General features: G+C 48.3%; 1 protein-coding gene across 5 annotated transcripts in view; it reads left to right on the top strand.

Moving 5' to 3' along the window:
• The window catches only part of znf536 (zinc finger protein 536), a 217,744-nt gene that overhangs the window by 63,820 nt on the left and 126,650 nt on the right, over positions 1-27,274 (top strand). For all 5 annotated transcript variants that reach the window (XM_013909124.1, XM_013909123.1, XM_013909122.1 and 2 more), the window contains one exon: positions 17,560-17,659. The gene's annotated coding sequence lies outside the window, so the exon portion shown is untranslated. The remainder of the gene's footprint in view (positions 1-17,559; positions 17,660-27,274) is intronic.

Genomic DNA, 27,274 nt, shown 5'->3' on the forward strand with positions numbered 1-27,274 from the left:
GTGTGTGTGTGTGTGTGTGTGTGTGTGTGTGTGTGTGTGCGCAGTGAGCTCAGGCTGCTACAAACACTCAGTTTATCACAGTCTTTTCTCCCTTCGGATCTGGATGATGTCACAGAGAGGGGATAGAAGCCCCGCCCCTCAGACTGACTCTGGCAGTGTTACATTTCTTTGTGACAGACGTGCTGACAGGTAAACGTGGTTTCCTAACGAGGCCATTCCTCGTGTGCACGCTGTTTTACGTGTGTTTCTGATCGGGCTCGGTTTCAGTCACTGCAGCATTAAAAGCCTCGCAGACGTGCCGCCGGCAGACGTGGACGGCTCTCTTGGACGTCGAGAACCAGAAACGAGGCTTCACAAGGTTTTCAGTTTGTTATGAACATGTTGAACATTAAACACACTCTACAACAAAACAGCTGACAGCACAGCATAAGGAAAGGAAAATAACGAAAGTACAATAAAAAACAGTCAGTAATGCTGAATATGAATAAAATGCAGCACTGCAGTCTGTCTGTGAGGGGCAGCCAATCAGAAGCACGCCGTCTTAAGGCAGAGGAGCTACAGTAGCTCGTTTTAGACAGAGGATCGGGTAAAGCAGGATTATTCTGAACAGCGATTCATGCAAAGCTGTTCTGGAGGTGAAACGAGAGGCGGGGGCTGACTTTCAGGTGGGGGTGTGGGAATCAGGGGAGGTGTGCAGGGTGGGTAGTCTGGGTAAATGGATCTTATTTAGCGGCGCATCAACACGTGTAAGGGGCCTCACGGCTCATTACTCTGGGCCCCGGTCCTCCGCTCAGCCTCTGATGGATGGTTGGGGCTGCTGGGTGTAGGCGGAGGTGAAGGAGAGCAGGACGGGACCGTCCCTCCTGCCTCCGCTGCTCAATCCTCAGCGCCCTGTCTCTTTGCTGCTGCACGTCTCCGAGCACGCTCAGTGAGGTCCTCCATAGTTAGTAGCACCTGTAGCGCCTGTTTGCTGATGTCGTCCATCCGCCTCTGAACGCTGACAGTTTATAGTTCTGGCATCTCTTCCTCCTTTAGCCACACCCACTTGTCCATGTGTCAAGCTGATGCCGACTCCTCCTCCCTCCTGTTACAGTCGGAGCTCAGACTCAAATTATTTGAGTCCTTTCAAATATTTCCGACGCTCTCGTCTCCGAGCACGTGCAGCAGAAGTTGCCCCTCCACTGGCTTCCTGTTTGTCTCAAGACCCCCTCGTCGCCAAGGTGATGTCACAGAATCAGAAACTTCCTTTAAAGCTCTCAATTTACCGGTCGATCTACGCCCCTACGCTCGCCTATGGTCACGAGCTGTGGGTAGTGACAGAAAAAACGAGATTGCGGATACAAGCAGCGGAAATGAGCTTCCTCCGAAGGGTGGCTGGCCTCTGCCTTAGAGATAGGGGGAGGGGCTCAGAGTAGAGCCGCTGCTGCTCCACATCGAAAGGAGCCAGCTGAGGAGGTTCGGGCATCTGACAAGGATGCCTCCTGGGAGAGGTGCTCCGGGCATGTCCCACCGGGAGCAGGTCCCGGGGCAGGACCAGGACACGCTGGAGAGATTATATCTCTCGGCTGGCCTGGGAACGCCTTGGTGCTCCCCAGGATAAGCTGGAGGAGGTGGCTGGGGAGAGGGAGGGGTGGGCTTCTCTGCTTAGGCTGCTGCCCCCGCGACCCGGCCCCAGATAAAGCGGAAGAAGATGGATGGATAGTTAGCAGGATAATTTTTTTAAACTTTTTAATTAAAATTGTATTTGTTTTGTTGTCTTTCGTTGATTTTTTGGTTTGACTTTCAAATGTAATAATAATATAATAATAATTTAATAATTTAGTTTTTGGACCTCTGTCAGAGCGGTTTGTAAATGATGAATTATTTTGAGTTGTTATGACTTTTGCTAACGAACCGCTGCGCTCGGCCTTTTTGTGAGAATAAGCAGGCTCTCGCTCATTTTCCACATTTTTAACAGAGCACAAACAAACTTGTAGAATTACATCCTCGAGTGATCCACGGCAGCTTCCCGAGGTTCTCCTGGATCCACGTCGTTCCCAGCGATCCTGCCGTCATCTTTTAAAAATACGTGCAGATGTTACTCAGCGTTCCACAGGAACGGGAATTCTTTTGTACTTAAAGGAAACGTTTACTTTAGACTCTACTGCTGTGTCTGTACAGTGAACTACTATATGTGTACTGTAGTAAATGCTGGCTGCTCTCTGGAGGTTTCGGCTTCAGGCTGAGGTGAACTTTTAAACCCTCACATTAGCACCCTGACACTTAATTGTTACCAGCACAGAGACCTGCACTGTAAACCACACACACACGCACACACACACACACACACACACACACACGCACACGCACACGCACACACACACACGCTGCTTTCAGAGCACTCAGTCAAGTCCCTGTCTTTAAGCTCGTGCAGCATTCCTCTCATTCATGGAAGCAGGGCCCTCCTAGTGAAGCGCTTAATTGGCTGCAGATTGCTCTTTAACCTCAGGGTTACACCACACACACACACACACAAGCCGTGCACACACACAAATACAAACACACACACACACACGGGCAGGCTGTTTAGAGTCTTAAGGGAGACGAGAGTGGTTTTTACAACTCTGGAGGGAGGTCAAAGGTCAACAGATTTGTAACAGACAACCTCTAAAGATCTGTCAGTCAAGGCTAAGATGGTGACTACCACACACACACACACGTCTCTGAGTGTGCGTGTGTGCGGTTCTTTTATTGTGGGTTCTGCAGAGAAGCTGCAGTCGGGACTTTTGAGTCGCTTTCTGGACTTTGTGAGTCCAAACGAGCCTCGGCGTGCCGGTGCGATCCACGTCAGCGCCAAGCAGCCCGCATCTCTGCGCCTGTTTCTCGGCGGACGTCTCCGACATGTGTCTTTATTTACGGGGCAGTTTAGATATTTTTACAGGCTTTGTCTGTCCCTGTGCTCTGTGGGTTTGTTAGTGCCTCTCTGCTCTCCTATTGTTTATGATACACACTAAATATGCTTTTCTGCATGACTCACTCCCTCCTCTCAAGAATTAGGACCTCTGTGTTTCTCTCTCCCAAATTAGCTTTTGCACTTTTATCCCCCTGCACGAAACACTCGTCCTGATAACACGACAGCCTTTTCTCTGACGCGCTCGTATCCCTGCATGCTTTGCGGCGTTGCCGACCTAGACGCTGATTGGCTGGGGAGAGAACCAGGTAGAGGCTGTGTGATTGTGCAGCCCTCTCGCTGTACAGGCTTATGAATGATTGAGCTACTGTAGCAGCGAGGGCAGATCATATTACAGACGCCATTTTGTTTGTTTCCCCCGCAGTATTTTGTGTCTCCTCCAGTTGTTTAACATATTTAATCCAAACAGGATGACGCTGCTCTGTGTGTGTGTGTGTGTGCAGGCAGGGTGGCATGCTCAGAGTTAATGCTGCAAATTGTTGTTAGATGCAGGTCTCCCTCTGCCATGCGTTTTGGACAGGAAGGCAACGTGATTGGCTTTGTTCAATCTTCCTGGCAGCCGACACCAGCTGACATCTGTTCCCTCCTAACCACTCAGACTTATCTCCATCAGGGAACACACACACAGACTCACACACATGCTCGTGTTTGTGAGGAAAAGAGCGTGTCCGCACTAGACGCACACACTGTCACACACGTGGGCTCGTTTTGCGGTGATGAAGAGTTCAGCCTGTGCCAGTTGCCACTTTTGTTGCACGTGCGCTGAAGTTATTAAGGAAGAACGGGCTTGATTGGTCGTGCGCTCACGTGAGTCTCTCCGCGTCGCCCGGCCCCGCACGGCGGCCTGGGCGCGTATCTCCTGTCGACGTATGGAATCTGAAAGCACATAAAGAACTTTGCCTCTCTTGAGCAAACAGCAGAAAGGAAAGCCGGCCTTTTTTTCCCCCTGAAACGAGAGGATGAGGAAGGGCGGGCGGAGGAAAAAGGACAGAAGTGCGAGAGGCTGTTTGAAATTAGCCCTCCACTCCGGGGTCTTGGGAAACGAACGTGACGCGTCCAGATTCTGTGTTTTTGTTGCAATTACCAGGAAACGCAGATGAATTCTTCCCGGGCCATGTGTGCCGAGTTGTGTGTGTGCGTGAACGTGGCGTGTACAGATACGGATGTGTGAGCGTGGTCGTGTGAGCAGGTGGCAGGCATATTTGAAGATGACAGCAGGGGTCTGACCCATGCCAGGCTCAATAAAGCAGCCTTGTGACGGAGCTTATGTGACACGCTGTCCCTGGGGCTCGGCGGTCTTTCTCTGCCTCGCGCACACATGTGCACACGCGCACGTTTCCCCTCCGTGTCAGATAGCGAGGGCTGATTGCTGCGGGTACGTGTGAGGTCTGTGTGTGGTCTGATGACGACACGCTGTACGTAGCATTAGCTCGAGCCCTCACCTCTGCTTTTTACACACGGCTCGTATTTCCAGCAGTAACGGCCGATCACGTGTTTGGAAATGCGGGGAGCTGCTTACGCTCGTGCAGTCGCTTAGCGTCCTGCTGTGCGTCACGCCAAACTAGAAACCCGCAGCAGAGTACACAGAGCGCGCTCGGTCATGTGACAGTTTCGGCCGTTGGTTTTGAAGCGTTCGGCCAGACTCCCGTTTGGAGCTCGTGGTCACGTCCAGAGTGCTTTATTTATTTCCTTTAGTTCAGTTTACCTTTGTTTCCCCAGGAAGTCTCACTCAGATCAAAATCTGGTTTACAAGACACACAAACACACGCGTTACACACATCAGCGTGCAGCAAAGACAGACTGCAGCGTGTGCAGTATGGCAACAGCAACGCCGAGATCCGCTCGCGTTTCTGTTCGGCTTCCATCGGAGGACAATCTCACTCCAAAGCAACAGTTAGAAAATGAGATTATTGACCTAATGATGCAGTTTTCCCTCCTATTGCTGGGTCCGCCCACCTGCTCACGCCAGCACTTCGTGAACCCGGTGAGTTGTCGGTCGTAGTCAGCGATGGGCGCAGCGCCAAAAACAGCTGCTATTGCCTCGAACGTCTTCTCCTTTCGGATGCTCCCTTCATGTGTCGCCGCGGGGAATCATCTCCCTCCGTCTCACGCCAACCCAACATCCACCTCTGTCACGCCAACGCTAGCCGTCCTTCCATCACCCAAGAGACATCAACAGGGCTTCCTCCTGGTAGGATGTACCTGAACCATCCCGCCTCCTTTTGATGTGGAGCAGCAGCGGCTCGACTCCGAGCCCCCGCCCCGCCCCATCTTGAGGGAAACTCATTTATGCCGCTTGTATCTGCGCCCTCATTCTTTCGGTCAGTACCCAGAGCTGAGGGTGGAGGCGTGGATCGACTGGTAAATCAAAGACTTTGCTTTTTACCCAAAACCTGAAACCAAAAAGGTTCATCGCTGTTCTGGATCAGGTTGTTGATCACAGGCAAAATGACCATTGACCTTTCACTCTCACACGGACCTGCAGAGCGGAGAATAAATCGTACATCCCAGTCCCAACATCCCAACAGCCCAGACATGTTCAACATGAACTGTGCGGAGACAGCCACGAGGCTACACGAGGAAGGAGGTTAAAGTGTCTTAATCACACGTCAGCTTGACAGTAGTGCTTTGAGGCAGACACGACAGGCTCTGTGACGGAGAAGAGAACAGGTTGGATGTTAGCTGTCAGACAGACGCAGCTCAGATCTCTGCTGAAGCGCCTCTGTGAACAGCTCTGTGCACGACTTTACGGTGATTCGTTTAGCGTTTACGAAGAGTCCTGAACTCAGTCGGTTCTTGTTGGGATCGCTGTGTCTTTAAAGTAGAACTTTAGGTTTGATGTTGGTGACAGAACCGGGGTGTTCCAGATGTTCCTCCTGGAGAGGATGCTGAGGTGTTCTCAGAGGAGTTGGAGGATGTCTCCTCCGGGCTGCTCACGCCCTGACCGCTCTCTCCAACCGTCTGAGCTGGCTCGGAGATATCGCTGCTTCTGTCCACAGTTTAGTTCTTCCAGTCACAGGTGTGACAGGTGAGGGTTCAGGTGATGGAGGCTGACCTGTAAACGCACAGGTTCACCTCCATGAGAGACTCAAATAAGAATGTCAAAGAATGATTATTACGATTATTATATCGCGTTACAAGAGGTAAGAGAAACAGAGCCTCAGACTGTAGCCGCGATCAGAGATCAGACGTGTGCTTCACAGGGTTTCACTTTATTTTCTCCTGAATGAATAAAATGATTAAAACAAGTTGTTTTGAATATTAAACTCGGTTTTCCAAGTTTCCAAAGTTCATTTAAAAAGGTTTAATTCCAACGAGCTGCTAAATTTAGTGAGAGCTTTTCTACGGTCAGGTTGGCCCAGTGTACGACTTTTCCCTGTATTCGATGGAGAGATGTAATATTTTCATCATCATTATGAGAGCTTTGCGTGTGTTCGATTGCTGCCGCCGATAAGCTGTCGTTTCAGATCACGTAAACCCTGACTGTAAGCGAACCAGGTCTCGCACACAGAGATAAGTGTAATCTTGTAGAAGACAACAGAAGGAGATAAAAACGATTTAAAGGCGAGGGAAAATGAAAGTAAACAGAGGAACTTTTTTTTGCTTATCTGTCCTTTCAGTTGTGGTTTCCACTTATTTGCTGACTCTATAAACCAGAAGAAGAACGAGTGACCTGCTGTATTTGCACAGTTTTTTGAAAAGTGCAGCTCACTTTGCTGGAAAACAAGACCTGCAAGATAAAATCATCAGAGACTGTGTGTGGTATGCATGCACGCACGCATTGCTGATGCAATCTTCCACTTTCCTAATAGTCAGAGCCTAAAACAGCATTCGAGTCGCTTCGTACCTGCGGCTCCGGTGGAGTAGAGAACAAGGGCTCGTGTTTTCCTCTGCGTCACGCTCCGGTGCTGCGCCGCCATTTACCGCAAACATCTGGCTCGCAGAGGAAGTTTCCTAATCGCTTCTAAGCTGTTTGTTTAATTTCAGTTGCAAGTCACAGAGTCTCAGAGATGGTACCCGGTTATAAGACACCATTTCCAGGTAATTTGATTGGAACACAGGTGAGACAGAGAGAGCGTGGCGGGGAGGAGGGATGAGCCAATGAGCCAATGGGAGAACAGCTTCCGGCTTCTTTCCTCCAACAAGCAGCTTCTGTTTGGTCGCTCTTACACGTGTCCTGCGTGTTGTCAACATATAGAAAGAAATATCATATCACATATGACCTCTGACCTCTTCTCCAATGTCAGCAGATAATGATAATGGATTGGATTTATATAGCGCTTTACAATGCCACTATTCATTCACTCTCACATTCACACACTGGAGGCAGCTACGGTTGAAGTGTTGCAGCTCACAGGGAACGATAAGGTTACAGTAACGACATGAATGCATGTGCACTGACTGAATGCTACTTTTATTTGGAACAAAATCAACTTGTCACACAGTTTTTACTAAACATGATATAAATGTCCACAAAAACATCACTGTGTTTTCAAAAGGATGAAAACCCAAATGAAAACAATGAAACGGTGCACAGAGAGTGGGCTCCGCTTTTACTGAATGTGAAACTTGTTAACCCTTGTGTGGTGTTCGTATTTTTGTTACTCAGCCAGTGTTCATGGGTCTGGTGGACCCGCTAGAGTTTTGGCTTTCCAAATTAACACTATCAAACAATTTTATGTTAAATTACTCAACAGATGTTTACTTCATCCCAATTACAAGACATATGAACAGCAAACATGGTTAATTTTTTTCCTTTACCTTTGTTAGATCACATTTATGAATTAATGTGCTTCTCGTTTTTCTTTTATATAAAATGTTATAAATAAATCAGTTATAATCAAGTGGAGTGAGTGGAAAGACACAACACATTTACACGTGAAAAATAATTAATTGTTAAATTTTTCTTTTGAAAAAAACTGAACACGGGTCTCACAGACCCGAACACCATACAAGGGTTAAAGGCTAGTGTGATGCGCCGGCTCGTTTAAAGGTGACGACACCTGCGACCTTATTAGGTGCCGAGGTTCTTCGGTTTAACGATCGTAATAACGACTTCATCCGCGGGTCGTTCGCCAGGGAGGGGGCGGTCAGCCTGCTAGAGGAACACGGCGAGGATCTACTGTAGATTTGTGGCTGAAGAGCAGTGGCGTCGCTGCTTCTTCACGGGCTTTCATTGACGCTCTCCTGAAGGTGGCTGCATGTTTTTAGGCTGCAGCAGGAAGAGCTCGCGGACTCGCCGAGTGAAGCGCGCTTCCTGTTTTTTTCCACTAATCTGCCTTTTGTGCAGAACTCGCTCTCTCTAAAGTTGAGTTCAGATGTCTGCAGAGAGTTTTTAACCCTCCTCCCTCATTTTCTCAGTAATTGGCGGACGATCTTCAGAGCTCGCTTCGTATCCAGAGTGTTTCACTGGTTTTATGTACAGTAAATATGAGCGTGTTTTTCTTTTAGATGACTTGAAGGCTGTGTGTTCTTTGGTGCAGATGACCCTGGGAGTGTGACAATAAGTAAATGCTTAAATGTGGGACTCCATCAGCGTTCACGTTTGAAATGTCGGCGTGAGCTTGGCTCAGGTGAAATCCGAGCCCCACCTCCTTTACATCTGGAAAAAGCTCTGGGTGTAAATCCCCCCCAGCTCTCTGTGAAAAAGTGCGAACTAACAAGCGTTCAGCAGCTTGTAACACGAGGGGACATCGAGCCCCGTCATTGAAGAGAAGCAGTGGAGTCTGGCCAGACACCACTGCTAAACAGAGGAAGTGAGAGGGGGAGTGTGTGAGCGTGCTGTATAGTGAGTTGCCATTTATAATTGGCCTGCAATGGTAGATGGCGGCTGGCAAGGACAGTTTTTTTTTTAAACACAATCTGTGTGTGCTGTCGGGGCGATGCATCGCTAATGACAGAAAGCTCGAGTGGTGTGGAAGCACAACAGTGCCTGGTGGCTACGAGGCCAGCCCTCGCAAATATGCTCAGAGCTCAGATACAGGATGGATGATGTACGAGATCGCACACAATCACTGTGGAGACCGCTCATATCTGAGGGCCTGTTCTTACTCCAGTCGTATGTATCGGACTGATCAGATCTCACCGTCAGTCGTACCGCTTTTCTACTCAAAGGGCTTCGCGCCTCGTTCACACGTTCGCGCTCGATGAACACGTCCAGAGTTCGGTGTCTGGCACGCAGGCTGGAGCAGCCGGGGATCGAAACACCAGGCTTCTGCTCAGCAGCTCTACCTGCTGAGCCCCAGGTGTGTTGACTAGGATGCATGTCCCACTGGGGGGAGACCCCGAGTCAGAACCAGGACACATGAGACATCTCTGGGTGAGCCGGGAAGGTCTCAGGGTTCCCCCGGATGAGCTGGAGGAGGTGGCTTCTCTGCCGCCCTGGATAATGTGGAAGAGCAGCATCTTCTCAGTTTGCTGAAAAATACATAAATACAAAGAGGCAGCAGGAATTTCAGTTGTCGGCTTCATCACCGGAGGTCTGCGCTGCACATTCTTCCTGCTCCAATAATCAGCCACAAAGTCAGGGAAGAGCAGGGCCCCGATAACCGGGCTGTGGATCAGACCCCCCTCCATCCATCCCGCCTCACCCCACATCCACCCTGCCTCCCAAAGCCTCCTCCATAAACAATGAAAAGTTAATGAAGAGGTAACTTAATGATGTAATGAATATGGCGGCGCTCAAGGTCAAAACTGGCTACAGTCTGGGCACAAGACGGGGGCCAGGTGATAACACACGGCTTAATGTCACACACACACACACACACACACACACACACACACGCTCAGTGTGCACATTGATTTAATGTTATTTGTCAGCTGGCATTGGGAGAACAGGCTCTGTGTTTGAATTGTCTGCAGAAACCTGCCTACATGCATCTGTCTTTAGAGTGTGTGTGTGTGTGTGTGTGTGTGTGTGTGTGTGTGTGTGTGGAGGGATAAGAGTGTTTGAAGTACTGTGGGTGGTAAGAGTGTGGACTTGTGTACCAGCCACTCTGTGTGTGTTAGACAGTGCAGGTTCTGAGCTGGTGATTAAAAATTGAAAGGGTTTGAATGACATGGTGGAGAGTTTGGCGGATCCAGGTAGGATCGATGGAGCTCCGGCGAGCGGCCACCGCCCCGGCTCGAGGGGCTCGAGGGGCTCGAGAGCTCTCGGGAACGTGTTTGTGTGCAAGTTGTGCCTTTAAACAGTCGGGGAAGCAGCGCAACTTTAAAAAACAGATCATTTTTCTGCAGCGCAGCACTTTTCCTTCTGTGCTGTTTGTTTTAGAGCGCAGCGGTAGAAAATCTGGATTTATGTGAGCTTTTGTGGTTGTTTTTATCCACACGCAGCCAGACGAGTGCTTGATTTGGTCAAAAAAGGTGCGCGTTTGAAATGAAACAGAGACGATGAGTGTAAGTGAACAGGAGAAGGAAAGGTGGTAAGGAAAAGGAGGCAGAGGACAGCAGCCAGGTGCTCGCCGCCTTCGATCTGTTTGGCCTCCGCTGGGCTAAAGAAGTGTCTACATCTCACTTTATCCCCTTATAGGCTCTCCTCGCTGTGTGGGGGAGAGGAGGAGGAGGTGGGGGAGGAAGATCATGAAACAGAAGCACTTTAGCTGCACATGTTTTCCACGTGACAGCAGGATACAGGTTCTCAGATCATTCTTCATCTCCATCTTTCTTCTTGTTTATGCAAATAAAGTCAAAGTCATGACACAGTCATGAGTAACCTCTGCAGTCTGTGAGCGAGCAACCACCGCTCCGAGCCCGAAGCCGGACACGTTGGCCTGATGAAATAAGGTTAAGGTGTGACGAGTGAAGTGGGTCTCTCAGCCTTCAGTCTTCGAGTGTGTGCGTGGAGCCGGCCGCGGTGCAAAGTCTTCGCACGCAGCGGTGCCCACAGCATCAGTTGCTCCGACTCTCTCTTGAAATCCACTTGCCCGAGTGTTCGGCGGCGGCTCAGCAGGCAGCAGCCGAGCAGCTTTCCTCGCTCGCCACCTTTGTCGTGAATCGTTCTCTCTCGCAGGTTTTTCCTGTCAATCTCCTCGCCGTGCTAAAAGCAGAAGACACTAAACTTAGCATCCCCAAGGCAATCTGTGATCCATCTGATCTGCTGGCCAGCAGGCATGCTAATGCACTGGCACTGCAAGGCCTGCACGATATTGTATTATAGGCATGGATGCTCTATTATTAGATGATATGAATAGAATATCTGCTGTGAGTGTTTTATGAAGGTCAAAGAATTGAATCAGAAATATTTTAACGCTCAGCCAGACTGTTGTGTGTTTAATGTATGTTATCACATGGGTTTCATTCTCACTTTAAAACCCATTATGGAACCTGAACGGGCCTTAATGCACTTTTAAGGTTTGTTTTTTTAAGAGCAACACTTTAAATAAAACGTGCACGAGAAGGTAAGCACGGACTCGAGCCGCACGGCCAAAACCCACGTTTCCAAAGAGCGGAGGGCTGAATTTAGACGTAAGAGGCATGTTTTGAAAGCTGTGGAGGAGCGAACGGCTCCACCCTGGGCGTCTGGAGGGGAACGAAGGCGTTCGGGCTACTCGTTCCTGCAGGCCTCCCTGGGACAAAAGACGCCCTGTGGAAGAGAGCCACCAGTTAACCGATGCGGTGACGTCACGGTGACGGCGGCCATTTTTTCTGTACGGCCTACAATACTGACGCACGCGGGTCTCGGCATCTCCCGGTCTGATCTGTAAGAAATGTGTAGATGTGCTAACTCTGGGTCATTTTGGCCAAACGTAAACACTCGATCTCACCATCAGATTCCATTAAACCCCACAAGAACACAAACAGGCTCTCCAGGAAGAAGCCCCCGAGCAGTGGCATTAAACAAGTGCTCTCGTCGGGACATAAATACTCTGATCTTACTCCCATAAATCATGCTGAGATTGTACATTTGGCCCGAGCACAGCTTCAGGTTTGCACACTCCTTCTGTAAACAGGTTCTCCCTCAGCTTCTCACATCTTCGGTCCCTGGGCCCGATCCTTTTTAAAAAGAGTCTCGCTGTAATCAAAAACAATAACTGCTCAGAGCATAAACTCTTCCAAGCCCCCCTCCGCCAGCCCCTACCCTCTCCTTGAAGTATGAAATAATATTCTGTGTGTGGGCCCCGGCCGAACGCTGAGAACGCAAACATTTCACAATAAAGTTGTTTAAATAAAGGCCTTGGCATAGATGACTGGGAGATAGAGGACATGCTGCGTTAATTACAAGCCCCCGTTAAAATAAACCGCCAGTATAAAATATGAGGCCCCCCCCCTCCCATTCCCGGGGATTTGAACCTATAAAATATCAGCGAGGTGTGCACCTCACATGTGCTGTTTGGAGACCAAACACGACGGCGGCTCGAGGAGGGAGCGAGCTCGTCAGACAAAGACGAGAAAGAAAAAGCACAACGCAGCTCCACGATCAACAAAGAGAGCGTGTTTATTCTGCATTTACAGACTTACGAACCCCCCCAGCTCGCTCCCCGCCGCCGCCGCCTGGCATTAACCGAGAGGCAAAACAGCCGAGTTAAGCGGCACGTTTATTATTCTTCCAGGCCTGGAAAGCAATACGCTCTCAATGCACGGGCGTGCTCGGCCTTCCCGTCCGGAGCGCCGCAGCTCCGTGTGGAAGTTTCAGTGCTCGCAGAGAGCCAGCGAGATTATTTTTCCTCAAGTGTGGACTTAAGTTTCTGCTCCGTGCTGCTGGGTGGCCCACTCCGCTTTAGCCGTGTTAACATAAGAATAGAGCGGTGGCCAGGAGAGGAGGGGGGGCGGCCGGGGAGCTGGTTTAAATTATTCTGCGCCTCCGCCGCTGCATAGCAGGAGCTGTTGTTATCCACTTAGAACATCAGACGATTTGTTCCTTCTCCCTCTCCCCTCGCTCCCTCTCTCAGCCCTGTGGGCGTCTTTATTCGGGCCCTTTGTAGCGCCGTCGTGTTATAAGGCCCGACCCGGCCGGGGCGCACCCCGCTCCCCTCCGTCGCTGGCCCTCCGAAGACGGCCTTAAAAACCAGAAATATGAAATGCTAGCTGCGCCCGGTGACGAGGCCGTGACGCTCGCAGGCCCAGATGAGGAATGCAGTTATGAGGAGATGTTTGTATACATCCAGCCTGCGCCTCGCGGAGCAGCGATGGCGGTTGAGCACAGCTTAAAGACATCTGGATGCGATGAAATGCCATTTGTCTAAACAATCAAGAGTCTTTGCAAAGCCACCCAATGTGCGCGCTGCTTTTAGTGCATACTTGTGCAATGTGCTTCAACAGAAAGGGATATTGACAAATATTTCATTGCGACAGCTTCATGAGATGAGAAATTTTTTTTTTAAATTTTCCTCCGCTGCTGTAAACATTAAAAAAATGTCAAGTTCATTTGGAGTGGAGTCGGGGGGTGTGGGGGGTGGAAATGATGAGAAAACCACGGTGGCATTTATAAATAAGGCAAATCAGCGAGATTGTAATGTAAATACGTCCATTCTGAGCTCATTCTTCTTTAGAAAGGGAGGGAAACTGTGAACAATAACCGCTCGCACTTCCTGTTTGACCATCCGCCGTGGCGAGGAACTGGAGGAGTTTGGGCGGACCGACCGAAGACGTGAAACGGGCGAGCAGACAGAGAATGAAGCATCGCGTGTCAAAGAAATGCCACACCTTTAGATTTATTCTCTAATTAACTCCATTTAAACAAATGGTGCGGGCACCGGTGGCAGCCGTGCTCTGCTATGCCAGCGGTGTAGTAAGTGGGGCATGCAGACATGACTGGGATAATAAGCGTCATGGAATCTAATCAGATTTCTAAGAGGAATTGATTGTTGTGAGGCAGCCGGTGCAGGAGTCGGCTTGACAATAAGCTGAAATTTAAGTGTTAATTTTTATGCTAATCCTCTGGCATCTCTGTGTGATGCAATTTGGTCCAGCGGGCTCTCGACTTTGCGCCGCAGATATGAAATTGTCCCGCGCACAGAGAAAATGTCAGCTTGCCAGCCTCTGAAAGCTTGTAATTTATTAGGTATGTTTCTATTAGTATGTGTCACAGTTGTTAGAGAGCCACATGCGCAGCCAGCCACCTCCTCTCCCTCCATCCTCCCTGCTCCACCTTTTTTCTCCTCCACACGCTGCTGTCCGCTCTTTAGCATGGCACGCACACACACACACACACACACACAACGTGCATGTTCTTAAGATGGTCTCGGCTCAGTGGCTGCTGCACTGGGGCCTTAATGTATTATCATATATCGGGTGGTCCTTGCCCCTGGACAAAAGGCTATTTAATGCAATTTAATGACATTCCAAAGAATTTGTGTGTGTGTGCTTGGAGAGTGGGAGGGGCTGCTGGTGCAAGAGGGGAAGAAAGGGAGGCAGGAGCAGGGAAATAGAAAAATAAAAGAAAGGTGGAGGCCGCAGATGAAAATAGCATGTGTGTTTTTCATGGCTCGCCCAGGCAGACGTCTCCGTGTGGAAGGCGTGACTCTCCCTCACCTCCTCGCTCTGCTCGAGTTTCCACCTGCAGCAGGAAATCAAGTTTGAGCAGCTCCGAGAGGCTGAACATGTGTCGGCTTTCTCCGCGGGCCTTGGCAGGTTACACGCCGGCTCGTCACTGGATACCGCTGAGCCTCTGCCGGTAATTCATGCAGGCAGAGGCCTCGGTGGTCTGAGCCCCGTCACAGGGCAGAACGGGCTCCTTGGTCATTTCTTTCACTCAGCTCCCATCTGCAGCCAGCGCAGCCAAACGTGCTAGTAACCAGTGAAACTTCTCGCCACGAATAGAAGTGTGGCCGACCTGTTTGATGGCGTTCATTGCTGCAGACAGGAAGCCAGCGTGAGCGTCCTGCGAGGACAGGATTGATCTGAGACATCGTGGGCCACATATGGCCCACTTTGGTTTTAGGTGGGCCGGACCGGTGAAAGCCCCTCCTGCCAGTGTAACGAGGTTTAAAGTAAAGTAAGGAAACCATCTTTGATTTAAACTGTAAGAAATAAAAGTGCAAAATTACAGAAAACATTGTGACGGCTCAGACTGCGCTGCAATTATAAAACACAAAGTTTCCCTCAATTCATGGAAAATGTCTCTTTTCTGTGGGAATGTTGTAAAAAAGAAACAAATTTCAATAGTGGAAAAAAAAGATCTCTTATTTAATTGTTTATCTAAATAACTGAATCCACCGTGAACCGATGCCCTCTGTCACGTCTCCCAAAGCCATCCAGCCTTTAGAGGTTTGGGTTTAGAAGCTGGTGGGTATTAAATGTGACACCAGCGCAGTGGGAGGGAAGTATCACTGCGTATAATATCATCATATATATATTCTATCATGTAGCTGCTCCGAGGCAGAGTTTAGAAAGACGAGCCTCGCAGTGGTGTGTTCGGCAGCAGCCATACTGGGTATTTACACTGTGTGTAATTCTGCGTACAGCAACTGTAATATTACAGTAACGAAGATGTGCATGATGCAGCAAACCCAAACAGCAGGTCTTACCCGGGAACATCTCCTCACAGTACGAAGCATAAAAACGCAGCTTTCAGTAAACGTGTGTGCACATATCTGTAAGTCCACTCCTGGAAAATATGATTAATGTTTTTATGGCTCTCAGTGGAGGAAAGTCAATAGAGGGTCTGCTTCCCACAGCCATAAAGCTCCAGTGTCAGATTTACACTGTTTTATCTACTGTTGCCTGCTTTAGTCTATTTAGTCTATAACCGTGTGTGTGTTGGGGGGGAGTGGTCAGATTGATGTTTGCAGCTGCAAATGCACAAAGTGAGTGATGAAGACGATGACGATGAAGAACGGTGTGCTTGTTGATGAACAGAAACATTTTCCTGTGAACAGCTTAAAGAATAAACGATAAATAAACGAGACTCTGTGGCTGAAACGTTCGGTTTCTTTAAATTTACCTCCCGATCAAAAACACATTTGTAGATTTGACCTCTCAGGTCTGAGCTCTGTGATGTCATCATGATATGATTTTTGAATCACATCAATAGTTTTTGTTGTGTGTCGGTCAGACTCTTATTGAGCTGAGGCTACTCGGTAGTCTGGAAGGAATCCCTGATATCTGCAGAGCCTCTTCAAACGGAGTCGGTCTCTGCCCTCACCCACCTGTTAGGGACACAAAACACACAGCAGAAGAAGAAGTTGTTTTCCTTGGTTTCTGTTCAGTCGTCTTCCTCTTGATGTTTAAACGCTGATAAAATCGCAGCTCGTCTGCAGAGTGCTCGAAAGCCAGTAAAACTGTACTCGGCGGGCCCAGAAACACACTGAAAGGTTTGGATACAATTCACATATAGGTCAATTAAATGCAACAACATCTGCTCTCTCCCTACCATTTGCATATAGCATTCATATGTTAATGATGTCCCTTGTTTTTTTTTCTTTCTGTGTGTGTGTGTGTTTGTTTCTCTCTCCTTTCCCCCTCTACTTCCTCCCCTCCTCCCGTCTCTTTGTATCGCCAAACAAAAAGAGATGCTGAAAATTTGGATTCATACTTCCCTTTTTGGAGAAAAAAGAAAAAACACAGATACGCCCGTCCTATTTTCACTTCCTCTCGCCTCGCGATTAAAGGGGAGGTTAGACGGGTGCCACGGTTGTTCCGTTGCCATGCCCCTGATTTTGACAAGAAGCGCCTTTAACAGCAGAGAAGGCGAGGCCCTATCTCTTCCCCGAGCAGCTTAATGCCTTATAAATCAATGATGACACAGATGGACTAGCGATAATCTATTTAGAATGCCTCACAGCAAATATTGTTGTGCAGATGATTAGACAGCCAGTTATTTTAACTCAGACCCCTAAACCCCGTCTTCGTAACGCTCCTCGGATTTATAGGAGGCGTTCCAGAGCCGGCGTTTGCTCTTATTTGAAGTAAATTTGAGGGAAAAACAGATGTAGAGAAATGAAAAGTGAGAGGGGTGTGTGTGTGTGTGTGTGTGTGTGTTTGGGTGGCATGGGCAGCTTGAGAAACAAAAGACACTGGTGCTGGTGTCTCTGCCAAGGCCATAATGATAAGGCATGTTTCTTCAAAGATGGGGGAGGCAGAGCACGATTGTATCTCCAGGGCATGTGTGTGTGTGTGTGTGTGTGTGTGTGTGTGTGTGTGTGTGTGTGTGTGTGTTAGGCAGCCTAGTGACACAAGGGGGGTTAATGGCAATCCAGGGTCTCTGCCCCTTTTCATGGTCGATGGGTCTCAATTTAGCGTGTGAGGGTGAGGAGGAGGAGGAGGAGGAGAAGAGGAGGAGTTGCAGGAAAAAAGGAGTGCAGAAATGAAGTGGAGGTTGTCAGACGTGGCAGCTGCTCCGAGGCCCTGATAAATATAAGCCCTTATTGATCGGTTGAAAATGAAAGATCCCCGAGTGGCGTGCAGTATTTAGCTTCTTGTCTGCCTCGCGTCAGCGGTGGCCTTGCCTTGGAGGGATAGATTTTCAGCTGCGCCTCCGGGCACCGCAGCGCCCCAGCTTTGATTTCATCTTTAACCTTTTTCTGCTGCGTTCCCTTGACCTCTGAAGCAGCGCTTACTGAATTTGTTAGATTTCCATCTTGACATCGACCCCTCCTCCACATCGCTGTCAGCGCTCCTTCTCATCCCTCAGGTCTATATTTCATTATCACCTCCTCTGTTTCTCCCTGCAGGTGGCCATCGCAGTGAGCAGTAGTCAGTGAGGAGTGGCAGCCAGAGGCCTCTTCATCCTAACAGACAGGTTGCACACCAGTATGCAGGTGGTGTATTAAGGTGAGTTCACAGACAGTCACCCTCTGCCGTCACGGAAGTACGCGCGCATGGTTCAATAACACGACTGCTGCACGAGTGAATCCCTCCACCTGCACATCCAGAGTCTACCTGCTGGAGTCAGGGTCAGCAGCAAGACAGTCAGACAACAGACAGACAGACAACAGACACACAGACACACACACAGACAACAGACAGACACACAACAGACAGACAACAGACAGACACACAGACAACAAACAGACAACAGACAGACAGACAACAGACAGACAGACACACAACAGACAGACAACAGACAGACACACAACAGACAGACAACAGACAGACACACAGACAACAGACAGACAACAGACACACAGACGACAGACAGACAACAGACAGACAACAGAGACAGAACACAGACAGACAGACAACAGACAGAAAGACAGACAACAGACAGAAAGACAGACAGACAGACAACACAGACAGACAACAGACATACAGACAACAGACAGACAGACAGAGAGACAACAGACAGACAGACAACAGACGGGCAGACAACAGACAGACGACAGACAGACAACAGACAGACAGACCACAGACAGACAGACAACAGAGACAGACAACAGACAGACACAGACAGACAACAGACAGACAACAAAGACAGACAGACCACAGACAGACCACAGACAGACAACAAAGACAGACAAGAGACAGACAGACAACAGAGACAGACAGACAACAGACAGACAACAGACAGACAACAGACAGACAGAGAGAGAGACAACAGAGAGAGCCAGACAACAGACAGACAACAGACAGACAGAGAGAGAGACAACAGAGACAGCCAGACAACAGACAGACAACAGAGACAGACAGACAACAGACAGACAGACAGACAACAGAGACAGCCAGACAACTGACAGACAGACAACAGAAACAGACAGACGACAGACAGACAGACAACAGAGACAGACAACAGACAGACAGACAACAAACAGACAACAAAGACAGACAAGAGACAGACAGACAGACAACAGACAGACACAGACAGACAGACAACAGACAGACAGACAAGAGACAGAAAGACAGACAAGAGACAGAAAGACAGACAACAGACAGACAGACAAGAGAGACAGACAACAGACAGACAGACAACAGAGACAGACAGACAAGAGACAGACAGACTACAGACAACAGACAGACAGACTACAGACAGCCAGACAACAGACAGACTACAGACAACAGACAGACAGACAACAGACAGGCAACAGACAGACAGACAGACAGACGACAGACAAAAGACAGACAGACAACACAGACAGACAACAGACAGACAACACAGACAGACAGACGACAGACAGACAGACAACACAGACAGACAGACAACAGAGACAGACACACAACAGACAGACAACAGACAGACAGACAGATAGATAGACAAAAGAAAGACAACATACAGACAGACAATAGACAGACAGACAGACAACAGAGACAACAGACAGACAGACAGACAGACAACAGACAGACAGACAACAGAGACAGACAACAGACAGACAGACAAACAACAGAGACAGACAACTGACAGACAGACCACAGACAGACAACAAAGACAGACAAGAGACAGACAGACAGACAGACAACTGACAGACAGACCACAGACAGACCACAGACAGACAACAGAGACAGACAAGAGACAGAAAGACAGACAGACAGACAACAGAGACAGACAACAGACAGACAGACAGACCACAGACAGACAGACAGACACAGACAGACAAGAGACAGACAAGAGACAGAAAGACAGACAAGAGACAGAAAGACAGACAACAGACAGACAGCACTGTAGTCTGAGACAGTAGAAGCCAACACCCAACAGGGTTTTTAACAATAATTTTTCTAATCACGTTTGATAAGAATGATAATTAATAATGCAGGGAAACCTTTAAAAAGTCTAAAATCTTTACTTTTGACACACGTCAGTAGATATGACCCGTGCTGCTGTATCAGCGAGCGCTTGTATGCAATTATGAAAATAAAAGTGAATTCTTAAAGACGAGCGAGAGGCTCCCAGGAGAGGCAGCTGACTAACATGACGACCACCTCGCTCGCTGGTTAGCTTCCAAAGTAAAGATGAAGAAAAAGCTCAAACATCTGATATACCTGTGCAGACACCTGAGCTGCTCTGCCAAGTGTAGCATGTGTGTGCCAGCAGCAAAATGTCCTGAGCGTGGAGCTTTTCCACTTCCTGTACGGTATTTACTTCTCCCACTGTCAGGATAAAAGAACAAGACACACACACACATTCCAACTGTTCGTCATTCACTCACCATAGCCTTATCCCCAAAGGCCCCGAGTCTTAAACCAAAACACACACACACACACACAGTCACACAGCTACAGTACACTGCTGCTATGTGCGCAGACAGAACTTGTAACAATCTGGATTGTGATAATCTATGATAATCATCCACCACATGCCACCTAAAAACGCACATGGGTGGCATTCAACACCCACACTGGCACATTGCTTCAGTGCATCTCGTCTCCCTCTGCCGCTCTCCCCAATGTCACTACCTCCAGCGTCAATGTCACCACTCGGCTCCTTATTTCTCACACGGCAAAGGCGGAAAAGCAGCGAATCTCCAACAATTTATGTTTGGCATTAGTGTAATTGAATCCCACTCGTATATCAGAGGAAGAAAGTTGTGAGGTGCGGGTGATATAAATGCAGGTAGGGATCCATGAAAACACAGAGCTGTCCCTCCCCCCTCCCCTCGCCTCCCGAACAATGTCTCCCATCTCTTTTTTTATTCTCTCCCTCTGTCCCCTCCTTTAGCTAGATGGATGATAAATTCCCAGCTACAGAGCCAGCAACAGCTGTTGGCAGACAGGCCTGATATGAGAATAGCAGCATAGGATGAGCAGGCATTAAAAATTAATATGCTATTTAGCCTAGGTGTATTTTAGGTATTTGACATTTTCATGTCCGGGACAGAGTAAATTTATTCATAGTACAGAATAAAAAAATAAAAAAAATTAAAGAAAAAGAGGAATGGGTGCAGGCAGCGGGCTGAGGGAGGGGGTGCAGGAACACTAAGTGAAGGCCATTTTGGTTTTATGGTCACCCTGTTTCACTTTGCCTCCCAACACGGTGATCTGTGTGTGTGAGATGAGGCTACACACACACTCACACACACATGGAAACAAGAGCAAAACCACTTTTATCTGCTCAGACAGGCTGAGACTGACCCTGCACCCTCCTCTCACAGCCACACTCACAGTTTCTGAAGAATAGTTTGGTATTTTTACTTTTAGTCATGTGCTTATTATTTATTGGTTTTAGTCCTGCACAAATGTCATGGACAGCATGAACCCAGCATGAACCCAGCATGTGTTCTGATCACCTGGAGAAAAACACCCATTTCAGAAAGATAATAGCATTAGCTAGAATTTTACATTAGCTAATGATAGCTTTTTTTGTGACGTGAATAGTTGCTGAAGTTCATAAAGATGGTGACTACAAATCAGCTGCAGGGAAACACCCCGCTAAAAGAGCAAAAGAGAAATAGTGGTTACCAGATGTACCTCCGTACTGAGGTGTTGATGATATCCTGAACTTTACTGTCCGTAAGAACTGCTGTTAACCCCCATTAGCTACTGATGGCCTCTGTTAGCTACTGTTGGCCTCTATTAGGGGCTGTTAGCATCTGTTGGCTACTGTTAGCCTCTGTTAGCTATGGTTAGCCTCTGTTAGGGGCTGTTAGCCTCTGTTATGTACTGTTAGCTACTGTTAGCTACGGTTAGCCTCTGTTATGTGCTGTTAGCCTCTGTTATGTGCTGTTAGCTACGGTTAGCCTCTGTTATGTGCTGTTAGCCTCTGTTATGTGCTGTTAGCTACTGTTAGCCTTTGTTAGGTGCTGTTAGTTACTGTTATCTACTGTTAGCCTCTGTTAGGTGCTGTTAGCTGGCATAAGTGAAACTGTCTTTGAAGTGGTGGACTCTTAGTGAATAAGTTTTGATATGATCTGAGAAGGTAATCAAACAGTTTTTCAGCTGGAAAGTTTGGACTCCTGAGCCTAACATTAGCTGACATAACGTTAGGCTCTGTTGTTTAGTCAGCTCGTTGTCAGCTGTCCGGAGGCTTGGATGTCTGATTTGCTGACAATAATTAATTGCAACAATATCAGTGATATTGGTGTGCTAGAGCCCTGACTTCAGCTAAGGAGATGAGGCTTGAGGTGAGAACACAAGGATGAAGCTTTGTCATCTGTTTTGTAGTTTGTATTGTTGATTTTGATTATTCCAAACAGGTGATCTGTGAAGGCCTTCATCTTTTACTTCTTTCCGTCTGGGACCCATGTAAGCCACAGATACTGAAACCAGATTTGAAACTACAGGTAAAAGATGAGATGTGCAGAACAAAGAAGCAGAGTGAACCAAAATGAACACTGTAGAAGAAGCAGAGGGGTAGCATTACGCAGTATTAGGAAGTTAAACGCCAGCTGTCAGAAATGTAAACTCTGCGCTCTGCTCCATCATAAATATCAGAAATGATTTTGACGATGAGCTGGTACGGAGCACATGTTCTGTGTGTGCCGAGTGTCGACAGGCGGACGGACCCCTGGAGGACCACACGGCCCCAGGCCGGGTCATGCTAGGACAGTGTTTAAGGCTCCCTCTCTCCCTGCCGCTCCACCTTTGGTGATTAATGGCTAATGCTGCTCTGGTACATCTCTATATCCCTGCTCATCCTTCCCTGCTAATCGTTGTGAAATCTTAGACATGGCCTGGATTTGGGTTCCTACAGAAACGTGGGATTGGATTCATGTGAATTTGGTGCTTCTTTATTCCACCGTTTTCATTTTTAAACCTTTGCTCTGATCAGAAGGCAGATGAGCACGTCTGTCTCAGCTCAGTGTGCTTATTTTAACCCCACACTCGGTTGTTTTCTACTGCTGACTGTGTGAATGAGAAAAGGTCCAAACAGGGACAAAGCTCGCTCTCATCCCTCCGACCTCCTAACACAGACTGTCAGCAGCCAGTGTTTCAGAGGCGATGTGAAAGATACTCAGCCAACCCATCATCCGCTTAAGCAGCTCAGAGACCCAATAGTCACCAACAAGATCGATTAGTCGAATCATTTCAGCGACCTGATGAATCTGAAGCCCCGCGCCCGACATTTACTACACAACACACCGTCCATTACACTCCAGCAGGCGTGTACCGTCAGCTGCCTGCTCAGATTTGAGTTTGTGCTTCTTTTATTTCTCATATGTCTTCATATAGCTGCTTTCTCTCTGAGACAGGGCTGTTAATTAGTTTGGTGGATGATCTTAATTGAAAGGAAACCTACTTAAAGAGGTTGTTCCACATTATTAAGCAAGTCACATTTCTCATGGAGGGTGAGGAAGAGGAGGAAGGAAGAGTGGAATAATGTAACGTTTTGCAGAAACTACTTGGAGAAATCTGAAGATAAATAATCTCATTATCATCGTCATCCTCCTCTGGATGCTCGCAGAGGCACGTTTCAGCCACGCTTCTCTAAAGCCCACAAAAGGACGCCGAGTCGTTTTCAGCACGCTTTATGGTTTTATGGTGATTGTTAGATGGAATCTGAGGAGGTCAAAATGCTGTAACTCCACCCTATAGACAGACCTGCCGGGACGACGCAGTTAGCATCTCTGTGCTTCCCTCACAGGAGCTGACAGGATCTCCAAAGGTTTCTGAATCAGTGCAGAAAATCATCTTACACAGAAGTAAAGTTTATGATAATTACAAGCTGTGCTCAGTGGAATCATGCTAATGCAGCTTTTATGATTTTTGAAGCGTAAATGCAATCCCAAGAAATAAAAGGCTAGCATCCAGATAAAAACAATCTACACTGTGGTCACATGACGAACAGGAGAGGTCATGTATAAAATGTTGAACAGTCCTGCCCTACAGCCATCGGCTCTGAATCCGTTTTCATCTCCTGGCTCTCCGGTCAGAGGGATGATCATGGAGCATGAGCTGGAGGAGGTGACATAAGGCAGGTGTGGGTGCGTGCTCTGCCCGTACAGATCCACGTTAACGCTGTTCCCGAGCCGGATCGACCTCCCCGATCTTCCTCCGGCGTTACAAACGCTCTGACAGCTGACAGAGACTCACAGGTGTGTTTTAAAAATATGAATCGCAGGTATAATTAAACAGACGACGCGACTAAAAGCTGCTTTGAACCCGTCACTTCTTCCCTCTCTGCGTTTCCACAGTTGGCACAAAGTTCCCGCTGCCGTAGAGCGAGCACGGCGCCGTACATACACCGACTGTTATTACCTTGGGGAACGTTTAGCAGCTCCATGTTTAACACCATAACCTCCGCTACATCAGCAGTGGCAGCAGAGTAGAAAAACCCGGGAGGTGGAAACCAGAGACGGCTCGTGTTAGGCGAGCGTTCGACTGATCACCGCAATAAAGACGACAGGAGGGGGAGAGAGGGAGCGTGTAACAAGTCTGCTTTATTTCCACCTACTGGATGATCAGGGACTCTTAAGGGGAGGGATAATTTCTTGCGATATCCCGAGTACAAAGTAAACAGAAATCAAAGCCCTTCACGCTCCCAGACAGAAGCACTATATGAAAGAAGCCGTCTTAACAGCCTCCTTCATTTCCTCCTGTACTTCCCATTGATTTCACCTAACTAGTGTTAAGTGAAACTATCGGAGACACAATGGATCCACTTGACTTTGAGTCTCCGAGCCGCTCGCGCCCATGATTGGGCCCCCGCTGTGCACTGTAAAAATTTCCACTGTAAATTTACAAAGGACTGCTTTGTTTTTACTGTATTACTGTAAATACATCTGCACCTTATTACTGTGATCTGGAACATTTTAAAGAAAGTATAAATATAATAATGTATAAAACTCCACAGCTCGTAAATCAAACCTAAAAATGTCCTAAAATAATCTACAAAATAATATTACGGATACAGAACGGCACGTTTTAAAAGATCCTCAGCACGCCAGGAGGGCGATTCTACTGAGGTGGGGGGACGCTGCCCCTCCCACTGACCTCACGGCGTGTCTAAAACTGGAAGAAATCAAACACTCACTCACATGTCAAAGCACGTGGCGTCCTTTCCTTCATGCATTTCAGAATCTATAAGAATTTTTCAGGTGCATTCACTTTTGTCAGGTGTGGAAATACAGTGTACAGGTCTAGGGCAGTGACCTGGGTGGGAATGAGTGGGATTATTTTGCAGGGACTGTGTTATCTGGGGAAATATTTTAATTACCAAAATCTCCGAGAAGTACAGATCACCTGTAATCTTCTGTTTTTGTTTATGTGTATAAAGGAAAAACTCTTATTAAAAAGACATTGTTTATAAACACCATCCGTGGCACACAGCTGTGGCTTCCAGCTGTTTGAAGGCCGATCGTTGACAGGTCACTCTGAAACTGGCACAGGTAGTTTCCCTGCTGGAAGGTGGAGGCTGATGTTTTGTGTTTAAACGCGTTCGCAGCAGCCTGCACGGTCGTCACGCCCGGCGAGGAGCTGAAGCAGCGCGTCCATAAAACAGAGCCTGAATCAAAGACAACAAGTAGTGATGTTTGTGAACTGTCCCTGAGTAAGAGCGGCTTATCGAACGTATTGGAAACCTGTAGAGTTTTACTTTATTCAGCTGGTAAAACGCGGCGTGGCGGCCCGTCACAGCGGCCATTGTGCTTCTTGCTCGCTCACTGTCACTCAAACCGCCCCACCCGCGCGTGCAGCCCCCACCTCCTCCTGTCTGTCACAGAGCAGTTTGAGGGCAGCGGCCTGACGGGGAACTCGCTTTCACCTGCGGGTCTCCTCGTCTCTGCGGGCCGCCCGGCTTCTTCCCCGTGCGCAGACCGAGGGAAACGGCCCCCCTCCAAATTTCCACAAAAGCCCGACGTGCTATCAAAGTAACTTCCAGCATATTAGCGGCTCGGAGCCCCGTGCCCCCCTCCTCCCGTTTCCTCTGTCCTTCCTCCCTCTCCTCTTTTGTGGCGTTGCTCGCTCGCCTCGGCAAGTTTCCTGAATTAAACCGCCGGCTTCCTGTTCTTTTATATGCACGGCCACATCTGGGGAGCCCGCTCGCAGGGCCCCGCCGCTTAATAACAATCACCTTCCCTTTCACTCGGCCCTGATTGTTTCTAATTCGCCCTGACAGATAGTAGCTGACAAGCCGCCCGCGCCTCCCTCCCTCCGTGACCCGAGCTCACTCAGCGCACTTATAAGGCCTGTCATTTTTAATATTTGATTTTCACTTCGTAAAAAGTTGTGTGCTTTAGAGCTGCCACAGACACCCCCGGCCCCGAAATCACATGATGAAATCACTACTTAACTGAAACCCCCGGCCCCTTCCTTCCTCGTCCTCCTCGCCTGCTTCTCTTCGTCCCTTTGTTAGCCTCTCTTCTTCCTCCTCTCTCTTTAATTGCCTTTCTTTTGCTCTCTTTCTGCCTTCGTCGTTTCCACCTCCTCCTTCCTTTCTGTCTCTTTCATTCACCCCCCCCCCCCGGTTTGTGGGTGAATGTATGGCTCTTTGCAAAGCCGCCATCTTTGCCTTGATCCAGGTGTATACAGTAAAGAACAAATAACCCGTCTCTCCATCAGCGAGGCGTCACACGCTCCTGCGGCATTATTTGCTTTCCATTGATTCCCATTACGGATATATGGAGCCACGTGAAATGCATATCAGCCCGGCTGATCGTTAAATGAAAGGATGGATTCATCGACAGCTTGACGGATGACATTTTGCTGCTGAGCGATCTATACGGCCCTTCGATAAAAATACAATTTGGAGCTTAAGTAGAAAAAATAAACGCCTCCCACCACACATCTGAGTGCGCCCTTGGTGGAAAAGCTTCATTCACAATAACGCATTTTTACCCAAACCCGGCGCATCAGCTCACTCCTCGCGCTCTCACCGCAGTTTTAAGGGAAGCAGGAAGAAGTAATGTGTTTCTTCTTCCTGCTTGACGCCTTAACTGCAGCGAACCAATGACATCTCTCTCAGCCAATCAAGTCTTCTTTATTTCCCGATATTCATGCACTGAGTGCTGATTGGTGGAATAAGGACTCATAACATTCGACGTTAGCAGAAAGGTTCATGTAGGAGCAGCTGGTGGCAGGAGGTGCTGTGATGACCTGTAACAATACAAACCTGCAGCTGTTTCTGTTCCTGCTGACACGGATCCTAGGGACCAAGGTTAGGATGCAAGGGAACATCTGAGGAGGGACAAAGCATTAAAAACTATAATATCAGCTCAGCAAACACTGGTGCAGCCTCTCAGTGTGTGACACACACACACACTTTTACTTCCATGTCAGGACACCACGGTGCCCGGGGCGCACCCACTGCCATTCTCCGTCTTCACCCGACGACAAAAACACAACTAATTGGAGTACCACTGCATGTTTGCACTAAAGGCACAATTTAATTACATTTGAGGGGGAACGAGTATTTTGGGAACGTCTGTATGTTCGTTCAAACAAATGGAGCGAATGAAAAGCAATATTTGTTTTGCTTTGATTAACAAACGGGCTAATTTGTCAAGGAGACGAAGAGAAGTTTAACCCCCAGCTGTCCAGCACACACACACACACACACACACACACACACACACACACACACAC

Source organism: Pundamilia nyererei, unplaced genomic scaffold, assembly GCF_000239375.1.
Source record: "Pundamilia nyererei isolate P.nyererei 1_Seehausen unplaced genomic scaffold, PunNye1.0 scaffold00019, whole genome shotgun sequence".
Classification (NCBI taxonomy): Eukaryota; Metazoa; Chordata; class Actinopteri; order Cichliformes; family Cichlidae; genus Pundamilia; species Pundamilia nyererei.